This window comes from Stegostoma tigrinum, chromosome 17, assembly GCF_030684315.1.
Source record: "Stegostoma tigrinum isolate sSteTig4 chromosome 17, sSteTig4.hap1, whole genome shotgun sequence".
Taxonomy (NCBI): domain Eukaryota; kingdom Metazoa; phylum Chordata; class Chondrichthyes; order Orectolobiformes; family Stegostomatidae; genus Stegostoma; species Stegostoma tigrinum.
Window position 1 is genome coordinate 365,379 of NC_081370.1, and position 18,805 is coordinate 384,183.

Here is an 18,805-nt window from a genome sequence, read left to right on the forward strand (position 1 = left end):
GGTAGAAGGGTCAGAGAGAGGGGTCAGGGAGAGGAGTCAGGGATAGGGGTCAGGGGTCACGGATAGGGGTCACAGATAGGGGTCACGGATAAGGGTCACGGAGAGGGGCCACAGATAGGGGGTCAGGGATACGGGTCAGGGGTCACGGATAGGGGTCACGGATAGGGATCAGGGAGAGGAGTCACAGATAGGGGTCAGGGATAGGAGTCAGGGAGAGGAATCACAGACAGGGGTCACGGATAGGGGTCAGGGAGAGGGGTCAGGGATAGGAGTCAGGGAGAGGGGTCAGGGAGAGGAGTCACAGATAGGGGTCAGGCATTTCTGAAGAAGGGTCCATACCCGAAACATCATCTTTCCTGCTCCTCTGACGCTATTTGGCCTGCTGCATTCATCCAGCTCTACACCTTGTTCGCTCAGTATAAATTCCAAGTGGAGTAGAATAACATCGCTCCACTGATGATGTCACCTGGCATGGTGACGAAATGTTTGAACGAGAACTGGCCAGCTCGGCGAGCTAGTCAACAAGCTCAGGGCATCTCACTCACCTTCTGGCCCCCTGTTTCATACCTGCCTTCGTTCTAAGTCCCTGCTTCAGAAAAAGAATAGACACATTCTGCCAAGTAAGAACAATTCCAATGGGCTGACCTACCGTCCACAGTTAACTAGAAATGTTAAATTTTAAAAAGTACATAATTTTGCTGTGAGATAGGATTACTTAAGAATTTCATAGTGAATGTGCCCCTCAGCAGTTGTGACCATGTGTGATTTAATTTTACATTCAGTTTCGGGGAGAGAGAATTTTTGTAAAACTTTAATAATTACAATTATTTGGCAGATCAGAAGATTGGACAGAATATATAAAACAGCAAAGTTACTGCCAAAAAAATTAATAACGAGGGAAAAATCTATGGATGAGAGAAAGCTATCCAGAAACATTAACACCGATAATAAGAATTTCTCCAGATATTTAAAGAACAGTGAATGTTGGTCCGATAGAAAGTCAGGCCAATGAATTGATATTAGAACATAAGGAAGTGGCAGATGAATTGAGCAAGTATTTTGCATCAATCTTCACTGGAGAGGATAAAACTGACATCCCAGAAGCAGCATAGCTCAGGAAATGAAAGAGACAGACAAACTCAGGAAAATCACGATCACCAGGAAAGTGGTATTGAGAAAACTGTTAGGGCTGCACGTTACCAAGCTTCATGGATATCATCTTATCATTTTAACAGAAGTAGCTAGTGAGTCAGTTGATGCTTTGGGTTTAGCTTTCCTAAAGGATGGTCTTGATACATTAGATGGTAGCAAATGTAAATTCCAAATTCAGAAAGGGAAGGAGAGGAAGTAGGAGACTATAGGCAAGTTATCTGTCATGATTCATGACCTTATTGAATAATGAAGCAGGCTTAAGGGGCTGAATGGCCTATTCCTGCTCTCTGATTTGTACATTCTTATGGAGAAGAGAAGGCTAAGAGGAGATATGATAGAAGCTTTCATGATCATGATGGGTCTGGACAGATAGCTAGGGAGGAGCCATTCTCTCTCATAAAAGGGTTGAAAACAAGAGGGCACAAATAGAAGGCAATTTGCAAAAGAAGCAAATGTGATTTGGGGATTCAGGGTATGGAAAGGACTGCCTGAAAGTGTGATGGAGGCAGGTCTAATTGAGGCATTTAAGAGAACATTAGATGATTATTTAAATGGAAGCAATTCTGGAAGATAGGCAGGAGATGGATGCTGAGACATAATCCTCAACCACAGAGCAGGTGTAGGGACGATGGGCCAAACGGGCATATTTGGCACTATAACAATTCTGTGATTCTTAAATGTGTGAATAAGGTGATCTCTTTGAAAATAGCAGAATCATCAGAAGGCTAGTCAGGGTAGATGAATAAGGGATTTTTACCTTGGCTGTGGTAGTATAGAACCAGGGGACACCAGGGGTTAGAGTGCAAGTGGAATATTGTGAGCAAATTGGGCCCCTTATCCAAAGGGGGACTGTGCTGGCACCTGAGTACTGTATTGATCCAGGCAGTGGCTGCAGGCGCTGAGGAGCTGCATGCCAGTGGCTGTGCTGAGTACTTCTGGACAATACTATCCAACCCTTGTCTGCTTTGAAACAGACTGTGTGATGAATCATAGAATCCCTACAGTTTGGAAACAGGCCCTTCAGCCCAACAAGTCCACACTGACCCTTGGACCATTCCACCCAGGCCCATTGCCCTATAACCCACCTTCTCTACATATCCCCAAACTCTACGGAACAATTTAGCATGGCTGATCCACCTGGCCTGCACATCTTTGGACTGTGGGAGGAAACCCAAGCAGACAAGAGGAGAATGTGCAAACTCCACACAGTCAGTCGCCCGAGGGTGGAATCGAACCCGGGCCCCTGGTGCTGTGAGGCTGCAGTGCTAACCACTGAGCCACCACAAACAGAGGGAATTCCTCTCAAATGGTTCTTTTGAGGAAGTCCACCCAGACACTTGCTGAGGAATGTCACTCAGTTAGTCCCAGTGGGAGACAGCCTGGCTGGGTCCTGAGGGACCTTATTCTGCAAGGAATCTCACTCAGCCAGTCCTTGAAAGAATCACACTGTCGAGCTCTGAAAGCAGGCTCTGCACAATATAATTTTCTTTAAGCTGACGGTGGATGGTGTGAACTGTAATATTTATAAATCAGTCAGAATCAGGTCTATTTCTGGACTGAGGTTATTAAAGATCTTTGTAATTTGCTCTTGGCTGTTTGCGTGAAATTATATTTTGCTAACACATTTTACTGGAAGAGTTGCCATGACCCCAATTGTGCTTGCATTGACTTTTTCGGTAAAATTCACGGCTGGAGAAACTTCCCCATCACAGTATATGTCAGCCACAGTCTCAGAGAGAGTGTCCCTCCCACTCTGTGCCTGTCTGACATTTGTCTCACAGTCATGCTGCTCTCTGTGGCTAATCTGGTGTCATTGAGCTGACATTTGGATTGAACAAGCGGCCAGGGAAATTTACTTTGTACGGACTCCTCACAGTTAACTGTTTGGGCAGAGCCCTTGGAACTCCATCTGTTCTAGTTTCAGACCCAGAGCGAAAGGAAAGGCTCAAACTCACAGTAGCACAACTCCAAGCAAACAACAGCAAGGCAGCATGTTTGAATTATGTGCAGTGGTATTGCCCACAGCAGTCGCCCAACTCTACATACCACAGGCTAAGGCACCCATCTCACACCCTACTGTCCAGGCGTCATCCCACCCTGAGAGTTCCTCCCCACCTGGACGACCTTCCCACGGATCTAACCATGGTTTACAAATCTGGAGCTTGATTTCCCCTGGAGCGTGATTTCCCCTGGAGCTAGTCCTGCTTCCCAAGGGAAGCATGCATTAAGAGCAACTCCAGCATCAGGAGCCGGCCCAGTATCATGAGTTCAGACCAGTATCAGGAGTTAGAGCAGTATTAGGAGTTAGAGCAGTATGAGGAACTAGACCAGTATCAGGAGTTTAGACCAGTATCAGCAGTTACAGCAGTATTAGGAGTTAGCCCAGTATCAGGAGCTAGACCAGTATCAGGAGTTTTTTTATTTCTTTTATATTTATTCATGTGATGTGGACACCACCGATTTGGTCAAAATTTATACTCCATCCCTAATTGCCCAGGGGGCAGTTAAGAATCAACCATGTTGCTGTGGGCCTGGAGTCACATGTAGTCCAGCCCAGATAAGGATGGCAGTTTCTATTCCTAAAGCACACTAGTGAAACAGATGCGTGTTTTGTTTTCCTGACAATTGGAAATGGATTCATCGTTTCAGATGGCTGCTGTGGTCAGATGTGAGCCGTGACTTCAGAACTTTAGCCTGTGTGGCTGGGCTACTAACCCGGCCACAATGCCACCATGGCCACTCCGATGGTGAAAGCAGCTTAAGGGGCTAAGTGGCCTATTCCCATTCATATGTTCCCACACCGGCCTGGCATTGTTCTAGCCAGGTCTGATCAGCTCAGTCCTTGTCACCAGAATCCAGTTGGGTAAGAGCAGGTGGAGCATCAAGACTGTCCGATCCTGCACTGGCAGGAGCTTGGCTTGATAATGAACTGTATTGTAATTGGTGATGGCTCCAATGGGATTCGAAGCTGTGTGTCTCACTTTCAATTTGCACGGAACAGTGCATTTTCTTTTAAAAATTTGGATCCTGCATTTTACCCAAAAACATGGCCAGTTTTTTGCACGAGAGCAAACATGGACATCGGACAATAGATGTGGTTTCAGAGATTCCGAGGAGGACCTAGACGGTGAGTCTTAATCCTTTGTGAGCCTAACCTGTCCTCTCACCAGATCCATGCAACATCACCAGAATGGCTAGTGCTTAAGGTGTTTCTCAGTGCTGATCTTTTCGCACCCTTACACTGCTTTTGCATCATCTACCTGGATTCTTGTCTCGTTATGAATGTAGCACATTTCTGTAATACGTCTGTAGATAGCTACACTTATCAATACTTCATCTGGCACCAAGTACTCTGATTCATAAATCCATGGGTTCAGGTGCTTTCACTATTTTTCCACAATAAATTCTCTTCAAATTAGAAGTATAGTAGAGCTTGGAGTCAAAGACTTCTGACTTTGCTGGGGTTATACAGGGTATTAGTGAGGCAGCACGTGGAATCTTGTATGCAGTTTTGGCCTCCTCTTTCTGAGGAATGATGTTCTTGCTCTCGAGGGAGCTATAAAGGTTTACCAAATTTTTTTGTGTGATAGCAAGACTGATGTATGAGGAGAGATTGAGCTGGTTAGATTAGATTAGATTCCCTGCAGTGTGGAATCAGGCCCTTTGGCCCAACAAGCCCACACTGCCCCTTGAAGCATCTCACCCAGGCCCATCACCCAGCAATTTAGCATGGCCAATCCACCTAGCCTGCACATCTTTGGACTGTGGGAGGAAACTGGAGCACCCGCAGGAAACCCACGCAGACACAGGGAGAACGTGCAAACTCCACACAGACAGTTGCCCGAGGCTGGAATCGAAATCGGATCCCTGGCGCTGTGAGGCTGCAGTGCTAACCACTGAGCCACCTGCCCGCCTGCCTGCCCCATTTGGATTGTATTCCTTGGAGTTTAGGAGAATGAAGGTGGGAATCTCACAAAAACCTATAAAATTCTGACATGACAGGTTTGATGAAGGATGCTCAGAACCAGAGGTCATAGTTTAAGGATGAGGATAAGATCTTTCAGGACTGAGGTGAGGAGAAATTTCTTCACCCAGACAGATAGTGAGCCTATGGAATCCACAACCACAGAAAATAGTTGAGGCAAAACATCATGTGCTGTTGAGAAGAAGGAGGGTGGGATGAGGGTATTGAGTTCAATCAGCCAAGATTGTATTCAATGTAGCAATAGGCTTGAGGGGCTGGATGACCTCGTCCTGCTCCTGGCTTCAATGTTTCTGTGTTTCTATGTTTGATTCCATGCCTGAGAGTGAGAGGTCTGAAAGTCCCTTAGACTGGAGGATCTCTCAGATTTCATTTTTGGAATTGCTCCCCCTGGAGGACCTCGAATCTGTTGTCTTTCCTTCATGAAATTGGATCTTCTGATGAATCAGGTACTCTTGCAATTGCTTTTTTTGTGGTATCCTGGATCTCGGAAGCTGTTAATCCCTTCTTCACTGTATCCTGGATCTCTGGGCCTGGGTTATCCCTGCTTAGTGGTGCCTTCGATGAGAATTCCTTGGAATTTCTGTAACTCACGTCCATTGTCTGATGTCCATGATTTTATTTTCAAACTGCTGCATCTTCAAATGCCAGGTCCCAACAACTGCACAAGTGACTTTGATCTGATTTGATTTGATTTATTATTGTCACATGTTCCTAGGTACAGTGAAAAGTTTTGTTTTGCGTGCAGTACAGGCAGAGCATGCCGTACAAAGTGCATTAGGGTAATAGAACATAGCGAGGAATACAATTTTACAGCTGCAGAGAAGGTGCACAAAGAACAAGATCAACATTAACTTTAAAATTTGAGAGATCCATCCAGAAGTCTAATTATAGCAGGGATGAAGCTGTCTTGAATCAGTTGGTATGTACGTTTAAGGTTATGTATCTTCTGCCCAGCAGAAGAGGTTGGAAGAGATTTCAACTGGTTTGGGAAGGGTCTTTAATGATGTTGGTTGCCTTCTGAGGTAGCGAGAAGTATAGATGTATAGAGTCCATGGATGGATGGCTGGTTCATGTGAATGACTGGGCTGTGTTCACAACTGTCTGTAGTTCCTTATGGTCCTAGGCAGAGCAGTTGGCATACCAAGCTGTGATCCATGCAGAGAAAAGGGTTTCTATGGTGCACCTATAAAAATTGGTAAGATTCTTTATGGAAATACTGAATTTCCTTAGCCTCCTCAGGAAGTAGAGACGCTGTGGCTTCAGTAACAGTGATAACTGCAGCATTCCCAACATTCACCTCCCAGTAATCTATATGAGTCTAGACTCGTAACTCACGCTCACGCTTCGGCTCCCCTTGTTCACTTCATGCTGCTTTAACTCTCCTGCCACACTTCAGAGTTTTCTGAAGAGTTCAAACACAGCAGTCACATTGAGCTCCATACACTGACGCAGACAGATCCCTGATCTCTTTGAGGGGCAGAGTTACAGCACTAGGTGTTAACAGGCCAAGCTGCTTGTCCTTCCCCAATTGAAGGGAAGGTTGCTCACAACGATTGGAGCATCTTAGTTTTTAACTATTCTTTCGTAGGATACGGGTATTGCTGGCGGGGCCACTCATAATTGCCCATCCCTAATTACCCTTGAGAAGGTGAGCTTCCATCTTGAACTGCTGCAGTCCATGTGGTGCAGCTATACCCACGATGCTGTTAGCCAGGGAACGTTGACCCAGTGTCAGTGAGGGCATGGTGATATATTTCCAAGTTAGGATGATGAGTGGCTTGGAGGGGAGCTTGCAGGAGGTGGTGTTCCCATGTTTCTGCTGCCCTGATCCTTCTAGATGGCAGAGCTTGTGTATTTGGAAAGTTCTGTCTCAGGATCCTTGGTGAATTTCTGCAGTGCAGCTTGGGGATGGTATATACTGCTGCCACACAGTGTTGGTGGTAGAGGGAGTAGATGTTGAAACTGGTAGATAGCTTGTCCAGTTCAGTTGCTGATCAATTGTAACCCAGAGGGTGTTGGCCGTGAGAGTTTAAGGGACGGTAATGCAATTGAATGTCAAGGGGCAAGGGTTAGTTTCTGTCTTTCTGGAGATGGATGTTGCCTGGATGTGAATGTTTGTTGTCCCAAATCTAATGCTCTCCAAGTCTTTCTCTCCATTGAAGCAGACTACTTCAATAATTGATGAGTTGTGAATGGTGCTGAATATTGTGTAAACATCCCCACTACTGACCTTATGATGGTTGAGCCGAGGTCACTACCCTGAGGAACAGAAATGTCCAGGGTCTAAGATGACAGCCATAACCATCTTCCCTTGTGCCAGGACTCCAGCCCCCACAGATTTTCCCATCATATAAGCTTTGCAGGGTTCTTTGATGCCAAATTGGCCAAATCATGCCGGTAATCCTTTTTCCATATCTTCACCAAGTTGATATCTCATTTCAGACATGCCTGGTGCTGCTGCTGGATATCCTCCTGTACTATCCATTGAACAGAGCTGACCTAGTTAGATAGTAACAGTTAAGTGGTGGGGGGGGGGGGGGGGGGGAGCAGACGGGCACTGAGGTCGCAGATTGTATCGGAGCTCATTTTGCTTGCTGCTAATGGCCAACAGTGTATCACAGATCCTTAGTTTGGAACCTCTGCATCTGTTGGAAGTCTGTCCCACTAACACGGCACAATGGGCATTCCTGAATGTGACGACAGGACTTCATCTCCACAAGGACAGTGCAGTAGCCACTCCCACCGGTATGGCCACGGAGAGATGCAGCCGCTATATTGACGAGCACAAGGTCAAGTAGGTGCTTGCTGCTTGTATGGTACCTGAGCACTGCGATCCTACAGACATGTCTTTCAGGATTCGGCCAATTCTGTGGTCCGTGGTGCTGCTACTGACCCATTCTATATGATGGATATTGAATACATTCTGTTCTTCCTCATTCTGCGCCCACCAACATGTTCAACGTGGAGTAATTGATTCTTGAGCTGAGGGAGGGGACTTGGTGATAATCAGCAGAGATTTATGATGCCATGAGGTGTCAATGCGTGTGGAGTCAGTGGTCTAGATGCCCTGTCTGTAACTATACTGTCAGCTATGGTAGATACAAAATGTTGGTCAGATACAGAATATATCCATATATTTAGCTGGGTTATACAGTGGATTTGTGAACTAATGATAAGTGGACAGCCTTTGCCACCCTTAACTGAGCATGTTACAGCATTCTGCCGTAAGGTATCAGAACTCCTGTAGGAATACAGGGGTAATGACTAATATGATAAGCAAGAATGTTCCCTAACTGGATATTGCAGAAGTGAAAACCTTGCAGTTGTAATAAGTTTCTGAATTTTTACGTGGTACCCTCAGCAGACTCACATTCAATTAGTAGCACACAACGCCAGGAAGAAGCTCCCTGTCCGGGTAAAAGACTCACGGTATCTAAACAGGCATCTTACACAGATAAAGTCTGCAGCCCACTTCATTAAGCTGCAGTGGACCAAGAATCAAAACTGAGTGGCTGCTGCCACCTCCTGGTCCTGTTGTAAATTACATCCAGCAGGTTAGGTTCATTGAACATGAAGCCTAATGGGGGAACCTCTTGGGCTTCTGTGAGAACATAGCTAAAAACGGATGATTGTGGATGAACATAGCTAAAAACGGATGATTGTGGATGAACATAGCTAAAAACGGATGATTGTGGATGAACAGTAAGCGACGTTGGTCAGCTGAGTTGCTATCAACTAGCTTCACAAAATTAAAACTACCCCAATTTACATGTTTTTACTGTTCACACGTAACCAGGACAAAGAAAAACATAATATCTCATCTTCTTTATTCGTATCTAACCTGTATTTTTCTTATTTAAAGTTTTCACCACTTACCCCTTGTGAATCAATACGTCAGATTTATTTGTCCAGTTACAGACATTATGTTTTTCACTTCTATTGCACTTCCACTAACTCGAAACCAAACACTAACCCTAACCCTAGCCCTAGCCCATTCCTTCTCCTCGACTCTAACTTTGCTGAGGAGCTTTTCTCATTTGGGTCTCAGGTCAGTCGGGGAAAGTTATTGGATGGACCAGTAGGGCCTGTGTTCAGGAGTACCGTCTGCCCATACCCCCAGTAATAACTGAATGCACTGTAATAAAGATTGCAAATAATCACCAACTTCTTTTAAGTATTGCTGACTGTTGCATGGATTATTTTATATAAAAGAGTCGTCGTGACGGGAATTTGATGTCTAACCCATTTTGCCTACGCTACCGTTTTTGACCTCAGTTGCAAAGCATGTATTTGTCATTTTCCTTCTGAAGAACATTAAAATAAAATTCAAACCCCAGTCCCACAGTCCCAACACAGTATGTACATAGTTCAACAGATTTAGGTGTGTGTGGCTGAATTGAAGGGTTTCGGGAGGAGGACTGCGGTATCCTGATGGTCGATATTATAAAGGACATGCTGCATTACTTGTAGGTAACGAGGTGTAGAGCTGGACGAACACAGCAGGCCAAGCAGTATCAGAGGAGCAGGAAAGCTGACGTTTCGGGCCTAGACCCTTCTTCAGCCTGACTGCTCGATGGATTAGGTGTATGTTGATCATGAGACCATTGATTATAATTCATGTGCTCTCCTTCCAGACAGCTCCCTGGAAAGGGCAGAAAAAGCTGTGCTGCTGAAGGATCCCGTCTGGGACAGCACAGAGTCAGAGAGCACTGACATGCTCCTCGTCATGTGATCAGGGTAGCTGCTCAAGCACCTTAACATTGCTGTTTTGTGCAGTTTTGCCAAGGCATAGGATTGTAGAACGGCAGAGACTGATCTGCATAAGTGACTCGTGATATATGGAATGTACTGGTGCTAGGAAATGTACCCTTGAGTTTGTCTTTGTTGATAGAAAGGCAAAAGAAGGCGCACCCAGAATAAATAATTGCAACGCTTGATGGATGGTTTCATAGAACGCCAATTGACTGTGCCACAGAGGCAGAGTTGGGGGATGCTATAGCTGCTCTTTCCCGCTGTTAGGGTGGGGGGTTGTTGGTATGTGTGAATAGAACACCCTCTCCACCAAGGATGGTTGAGCCTGAGAGGCAGGATTAAAAAATGTTCGAACACACAGACAGCCCAAAGCTCATAAAGCAGCAAGTCTTTATTGCTCTAGCGTTACCATCACAGAAATGAAGGGAAATTAAGGTTGAGCAAGAAAGTGTTTACACAGTATATAAACTGTGGTTCACATTGCTTTGAGGAATCCTTTGTCCGTCAACTCCTCCGTCTTCCTACGATGCCTCCAATTATTTTCCCAAAGGCAACTTCTTTTTCCAGAGTGGGCCTGCTCCCGGCTCCTGGCGGGGGCCCAACACAACTGCTCAGTGCACTCTCTCAACATTGCTACCTGTTGCCAGAGGTTGCATTACACACTTCCTGGCTTGAAAATTGCCATCCTGGGTTAGCGTCATTGCATCGTGCCCATTTCGAGTGCGAGTTAGTGGCGCTGTTTCCTTCATATATCCCATGTGATATCCAGTGTTTGCTGTTTCTAACTCAGCCTCTTATTTGTGCTTTTGGAGGGATCTAGGATCACCAACATCGGGGTCGCGTCTTCAGGAATGTTAGGATCAGTGTCGCTTGATGCTGTCTCTCCCGTCCCTGATATTCCGATTTCAGAGCATTAGCCTCGGACTAGCCTTGCCATTGTTCAATGTTTGGCTTCTCAGTGCTTCTCTATCACTCTCCTGGGTGCCATCCACAACTCTGACTTAGCCTCATGTGATGCTGGGCCATCCACTAATTGACCTGGGCGCCCTCATCAGAGTGCAGGGTGAGCCGAGGTGGTAGAGTTTCAGAATGCCTACTGTGCAGAAAGAGGCTATTCGGCCCACTGAGGGTGCAGCAACTGTCCATCGAGGAAACACCTCCGTGCAGTTTTGTAGGGGCGAATTTCCCTCAGATGGCTCAGATTGTGGGTCCCCTGTCCCAGGAGGGAGGGTGGAGTGCATTGGGTCGATGCCAAGTTTGAGGAAAACAGGAGTTGAATCCTTCGTACTTCCCATTACCTCCAGCTGATAATTCTTTGCTATGCCACTGACTTTGCCAAAACTCCTGCTGGATCTTGCTGACAAAGTTTCATCCCTGATTATAGAGGGATTTAGCATCGAAACAGGCCCCTATGCCCACCAAGTCTATGCTGATGAGTAAACACAAAACAGCACTAACCCTAGATAACAGAGTGTGGAGCTGGATGAACACAGCAGGCCAAGCAGCATCTGAGGAGCACAAAAGCTGACGTTTCGGGCCTAGACCCTTCGTCAGAAAAGGGGGATGGGGAGAGGATTCTGAAATAAATAGGGACAGAGGGGGAGGCAGACTGAAGATGGATAGAGGAGAAGATAGGTGAAGAGGACAGTACAGGTGGGGAGGTAGGGAGGGGATAGGTCAGTCCGGGGAGGACGGACAGGTCAAAGAGGCGGGATGAGGTTAGTAGGTGGGAAATGGAGGTGCGGCTTGAGGTGAGAGGAAGAACAGGTTAGGGAGGCGGGGACAAGCTGGGCTTCCCCTCCCCTCACTGCATCCCAAAACCAGCCCAATTTGTTCCCGCCTCCCTAACCTGTTCTTCCTCTCACCTATCCCCTCCTCCCACCTCAAGCCGCACCTCCATCTCCCACCTACTAACCTCATCCCACCTCCTTGACCTGTCCGTCCTCCCCGGACTGACCTATCCCCTCCCTACCTCCCCACCTACACTCTCTCCACCTATCTTCTTTACTCTCCATCTTCGGTCCACCTCCCCCTCTCTCCCTATTTATTTCAGAACCCTCACCCCATGCCCCTCTCTGATGAAGGGTCTAGGCCCGAAACGTCAGCTTTTGTGCTCCTGAGATGCTGCTTGGCCTGCTGTGTTCATCCAGCCTCACATTTTATTATCTTGGATTCTCCAGCATCTGCAGTTCCCAATATCACTGGTCACAGCAGTAACCCTGTTTACCTGTGCTTGGCCCCTAGCCTACAATGCCCTGGACTTTGAAATGCTCACCCAGACGCTTATCAAGAGCGGCGAGATTATCTGCCGTTACCACCCTCTCAGGCAGTGCGTTCCATACTTTCATTAGCCTCTAGGTGAAACAATTCTTTCTCAGATCCCCTCTAAGTCACTGTGAATCGGACCTGGAACACGGGAAACAACCAGGGTCACACTAACACTGTGCTGATAGCAGAACCTTTCGGTCCCGGGTTGGAATGCTGTGTGTGAACTTGATGAAGTCATCCAGGAATATGGGAATGACCTACTTCCCCTTACTGAGGGAGCCAAGGAATGTAAAATCCATTGCAAAGAGGCCTCCGGGTGACCAGGGATCCCATGCTGATGTGAAGCCACCTCTCTGCTTTGGTCAAAGTACTGAAAACACAAAATGTTGGAAGTCAGAGCGGGTGAGGCAGCATCCATGGAGAGAGACAAGCTCATGTTTCCTCTCTAGAGGACACTGCATTAAAGCTGGCATGAAGTGTGGAGAGGGCAGCATTTATGCTACAGTTTGGGGGCTGGGTGGAGTGCTGGGGGTAGAAAGGGTGTTGATAGAGTGGATTAAGTGACAGGAATGTGGGAATGGCAGAACAATGTCTGACTGGAAAGAACTGAGAGCCCCACCGGAATGGGGAGGGGGGGGGGGCAGTGGAGAGAGAGGGCGTAGTGACCGAGCATATAACAAGTAAAGTTAAAAGATAGGGAAGGAATGGGAATGGGTTCACCATTTGAAGGTGTTGAACTCAGAATTAAACACAGTGGGCTGTGAAGTGCCTAGCCTGAAGATGTGTTGCTGTTCCTCCAGCTTGCATTGTGATTCATTTTAAAACAAAATTCATTAACGTGATGAGGTTGTTGCTGACCAGGCAGTATTTATCACCCATCCCTAATTGCCCAGAGGGCAATTCAGAGTCAACTGCATTGCTGTGGGTCTGGAGTCACATGTAGGCCAGACTATGTCCTTCCCTAAAGGATAGTAGTGAAGCAGATGGGTTTTCTCAATAATTGACATTGCCATCATTAGACTGGAATTCCAGATTTTTATTGAATTCGAGTTCCACCATCTGCTCGATTGCAGGTCCCCAGAATGGTACCTGGGTAGCTGGGTTAACAGTCCAGCATTAATACCACTAGGTCATTGCTTCCCATACTTCCTCCCTGCCGGTGCACTGCAGCATGCTGAGGACAGCAAGGGGGCATGCGAGCAGGATGCTGGGTTAAAATGACCAGCTACGGGAAAGTTGGGGTCATTGCCTGCGTGTGGACCAGAGGTGTTCTGCAAAGCAGTCACCCAGTCGCTGTTTGGATTCCCCAATGCAGAGTCGGCCCAAAATACACTCCTCACATTTTCGCCAGTAGTCATCCAGATCGGCAGCTTCCCCGGGCCAGGAGCACCGCTCTCTGATCAGGGGCAGTTGCTCCCTCCGTTCTTGATATCCTCTTTTATGATCATGAATGGTGACCAACATTCGATACTTTGAGGCTGACGGGAGGTCGATCTGTTTCACCACAGTCTCTCCTTGTCACAAGCCAGCCAATAAGGGGCTCCATTCCTCCTCCCTGGTCCTCTTCCGGCACTTCAACAGCTTCCGTGGAACCATGGGGCCATGGGTGTTGCTGGCTGGGCCCAGCATTTATTGCTCCTCCCCAGTTGCCCCTTGAGAAGGTGGGGGTGAGCTGCCTTCTTGAAGCACTGTAGACTCCCAATGCCCTTAGGGAGGGAATTCCGGGATTTTGATCCAGTGGCACTGAAGGAGCGGTGATACATTTCTAAGTCAGGATGGTGAGTGGCTTGGAGGGGAGCCAGATGGAAATCACAGAGTAAAACAAGATAACAAAGTGTGAGGCTGGATGAACACAGCAGGCCAAGCAGCATCCCAGGAGCACAAAAGCTGACGTTTCGGGCCTAGACCCTTCATCAGAGAGGGGGATGGGGTGAGGGTTGTGGAATAAATAGGGAGAGAGGGGGAGGCGGACCGAAGATGGAGAGAAAAGAAGATAGGTGGAGAGGAGAGAATAGGTGGGGAGGTGGGGAGGGGATAGGTCAGTCCAGGGAAGACGGACAGGTCAAGGAGGTGGGATGAGGTTAGTAGGTAGGAGATGGGGGTGCGGCTTGGGGTGGGAGGAAGGGATGGGTGAGAGGAAGAACAGGTTAGGGAGGCAGAGACAGGTTGGACTGGTTTTGGGATGCAGTGGGTGGAGGGGAAGAGCTGGGCTGGTTGTGTGGTGCAGTGGGGGGAGGGGACGAACTGGGCGGGTTTAGGGATGCGGTGGGGGAAGGGGAGATTTTGAAACTGGTGAAGTCCACATTGATACTATTAGGCTGCAGGGTTCCCAGGCGGAATATGAGTTGCTGTTCCTGCAACCTTCGGGTGGCATCATTGTGGCATTGCAGGAGGCCCATGATGGACATGTCATCTAAAGAATGGGATGGGGAGTGGAAATGGTTTGCGACTGGGAGGTGCAGTTGTTTGTTGCGAACTGAGCAGAGGTGTTCTGCAAAGCGGTCCCCAAGCCTCCGCTTGGTTTCCCCAATGTAGAGGAAGCCACACCGGGTACAGTGGATGCAGTATACCACATTGGCAGATGTGAGGGTGAACCTCTGCTTAATGTGGAATGTCATCTTGGGGCCTGGGATAGGGGTGAGGGAGGAGGTGTGGGGGCAAATGTAGCATTTCCTGCAGTTGCAGGGGAAGGCGCTGGGTGTGGTGGGGTTAGAGGGCAGTGTGGAGCGAACAAGGGAGTCACGGAGAGAGTGGTCTCTCCGGAAAGCAGACAGGGGTGGGGATGGAAAAATGTCTTGGGTGGTGGGGTCGGATTGTAGATGGCGGAAGTGTCGGAGGATGATGCGTTGTATCCGGAGGTTGGTGGGGTGGTGTGTGAGAACGAGGGGGATCCTCTTTGGGCGATTGTGGCGGGGGCGGGGTGTGAGGGATGTGTTGCGGGAAATGCGGGAGACGCGGTCAAGGGCGTTCTCGATCACTGTGGGGGAAAGTTGCGGTCCTTGAAGAACTTGGACATCTGGGATGTGCGGGAGTGGAATGTCTTATCGTGGGAGCAGATGCGGCGGAGGCGGAGGAATTGGAATAGGGGATGGAATTTTTGCAGGAGGGTGGGTGGGAGGAGGTGTATTCTCGGTAGCTGTGGCAGTCGTTGGGCTTGAAATGGACATCAGTTACAAGCTGGTTGCCTGAGATGGAGACTGAGAGATCCAGGAAGGTGAGGGATGTGCTGGAGATGGCCCAGGTGAACTGAAGTTTGGGGTGGAAGGTGTTGGTGAAGTGGATGAATAGTTCGAGCTCCTCTGGGGAGCAAGAGGCGGCGCCGATACAGTCATCAATGTACCGGAGGAAGAGGTGGTGTTTGGGGCCTGTGTAGGTGCGGAAGAGGGACTGTTCCATGTAGCCTACAAAGAGGCAGGCATAGCTGGGGCCCATGCGGGTGCCCATGGCCACCCCCTTAGTCTGTAGGAAGTGGGAGGAGTCAAAAGAGAAGTTGTTTAGGGTGAGGGCGAGTTCGGCTAGGCGGATGAGGGTGTCGGTGGAGGGGGACTGGTCGGGCCTGCGGGACAGGAAGAAGCGGAGTGCCTTGAGGCCATCTGCATGCGGAATACAGGTGTATAGGGACTGGACGTCCATGGTGAAGATGAGGTGTTGCAGGCCAGGGAATTGGAAGTCCTGGAGGAGTTGGAGGGCGTGGGTGGTGTCACGGACGTAGGTAGGGAGTTCCTGGACCAAAGGGGAGAAAATGGAGTCTAGATAGGTGGAGATGAGTTCGGTGGGGCAGGAGCAGGCTGAGACAATGGGTCGACCAGGGCAGGCAGGTTTGTGGATTTTGGGAAGGAGATAGAAACGGGCCGTGCTGGGTTGGGGAACAATGAGGTTGGAGGCTGAGGGTGGGAGGTCCCCTGAGGTGATGAGGTCGTGAATGGTGTTGGAGATGATGGTTTGGTGCTTGGGGGTGGGGTCATGATCGAGGGGGCAGTACGAGGTGGTGTCGGAGAGTTGGCGTCTGGCCTCGGCGATGTAGAGGTCAGTGCGCCATACTACCACTGCGCCACCCTTGTCTGCGGGTTTGATGGTGAGGTTGGGGTTGGAGCGGAGGGAGCGGCGGGCTGCCCGTTCTGCAGGGGAGAGGTTGGAGTGGGTGAGAGGGGTGGAGAGGTTGAGGCGGTTAATGTCTCGACGGCAGTTGGAGATGAAGATGTCGAGGGAGGGTAGGAGGCCTGGGGGTGGTGGACACCACCTGGATGGTGTCAAGTAAAACATGTTGTTTGATGTCTAGGCCCTGACTAAGCAATCCATAATAAAAGCTGCAGCAGTTCTTTCAAGAAACCAAGTGGTGTTACACTTGCCCCCACACCTCCTCCCTCACCCCTATCGCAGGCCCCAAGATGACTTTCCATATTAACCAGAGGTTCACCTGCACATCTGCCAATGTGGTATACTGCATCCACTGTACCCGGTGCGGCTTCCTCTACATTGGGGAAACCAAGCGGAGGCTTGGGGACCGCTTTGCAGAACACCTCCGCTCAGTTCGCAACAAACAACTGCACCTCCCAGTCGCAAACCATTTCCACTCCCCCTCCCATTCTCTAGATGACATGTCCATCATGGGCCTCCTGCAGTGCCACAATGATGCCACCCGAAGGTTGCAGGAACAGCAACTCATATTCCGCCTGGGAACCCTGCAGCCTAATGGTATCAATGTGGACTTCACCGGTTTCAAAATCTCCCCTTTCCCCCACCGCATCCCAAAACCAGCCCAGTGCATCCCCTCCCCCCACTGCACCACACAACCAGCCCAGCTCTTCCCCCCCCCACCCACTGCATCCCAAAACCAGTCCAACCTGTCTCTGCCTCCCTAACCGGTTCTTCCTCTCACCCATCCCTTCCTCCCACCCCAAGCCGCACCCCCAGCTACCTACTAACCTCATCCCACCTCCTTGCCCTGTCCGTCTTCCCTGTACTGACCTATCCCCTCCCTAACTCCCCACCTATACTCTCTCCACCTATCTTCTTTACTCTCCATCTTCGGTCCGCCTCCCCCTCTCTCCCTATTTATTCCAGCTCCCTCTCCCCATCCCCCTCTCTCATGAAGGGTCTAGGCCCGAAACGTCAGCTTTTGTGCTCCTGAGATGCTGCTTGGCCTGCTGTGTTCATCCAGCCTCACATTTGATTATCTTGGTGTTCCCATGTATCTGCTGCCTTTGTTCTTCTAGATGGCAGTGGCCGTGGATTTGGAAGGTGCTGTCTGAGGATCTTTGGTGAATTTCTGCAGTGCATCTTGTAGATGGTACACACTGCTGCTACTGAGTGTCGGTGGTGGAGGGAGTAGATGTTTGTGGATGTGGTGCCAAGCAACTGGGCTGTTTTGTCCTGGATGGTGTCAAATTTCTCAAGTGTTGTTGGAGCTGCACTCATCCAGGCAAGTGGGGAGTATTTTGTCACACTCCTGACTTGTGCCTGAAAACTCTGATGTTTGAACAGATAGGGAATGTTGGCTGTTCAGTGGCAATGTTTGGAATGTATTGCTCTTTCTCCAGGGAACTGTGGCAGAAACCGCACTAGTTTAACAATATGCTTATTTTTCTAACGTTGATTTTTGCTGTTAAAATGCAAATGGTTTGTCAACTGGGGGCATATGATGCATTGTGTGAGAAACCAGATAAAAACAAAGCACTTACATTTATATAGCGCCCAGATGGAAATGCTTTACAGCAATTGGTAATTTAGCTGGTGCAATTTAGAACATGAGCCGATTGACTTTCAGACAGAAGTATCTCACAGGCGGAAAGACACTTTAGCAATAGTGAATGATGGGTGAACCTTGGCTGGGCTACCAAAGTTAGCAGCATTGATCCCTTTAATGTTCCCCTGAGAAACTGAGTGGGGCCTCAGTTCATGAGAAAGGCAGCACCTCTGACAGGACAGCACGCTGGAGCAGCTCCAGCGTGTCAGCCTAGATTTGGTGCTCAAGCTCTGGAGTGGGACTTCTGTCTTATTCCGAGATTGGCTCAGCCAAGGCGAGAATGACCGAGTTCATTTTCGAAAGCTCTAGCCACGGCCCTGTAACCGCTCTCAAATTGAAAAAAAAATCTCTTTCTGGAGTGTTGATCAGAGTAGGCTTGTGCCAAGTCATTGATATGTTAAAAGCGGACTCTGGCCACACAAAAACTCACACTCAGTCAGAAGGAGAATTATTGACTTCTTCATGACCTGAATTTCTGTTTCTGATGCAATCATTTAAGGAGATTTCTCCCATTATATTGTGGCAAAAAGTATGCAGAGGAGATTTTTGTTTTTATTGCAAGTATTTTTTCTCTTGCTCTCTGGTACAGTAAATTTTAAGCAGATGTGTCTTTGGCAGATTGAAATGCTACAATGTGAATTGTGTTATATAATAATCTCTTGGCTGCACGGGGTAACTCCCATTATACCCTTTTATGCATAACTCTTAAAGCCATATTCTTAAAATATTATACTTCCAAGGATTATGTTCACATATTTTACCAAGTTTCAGGTCTCTGAGGATTCTCTGTTATGAGCTCTGCCTGTGTTGTCGCCCCATCTGCATTCGGGGCTGATATGCAGCTGTGCTATCTTAGCAACACAGAGTTTAAGGAACCAGCTGGAAATCACTGAGAAAAACAT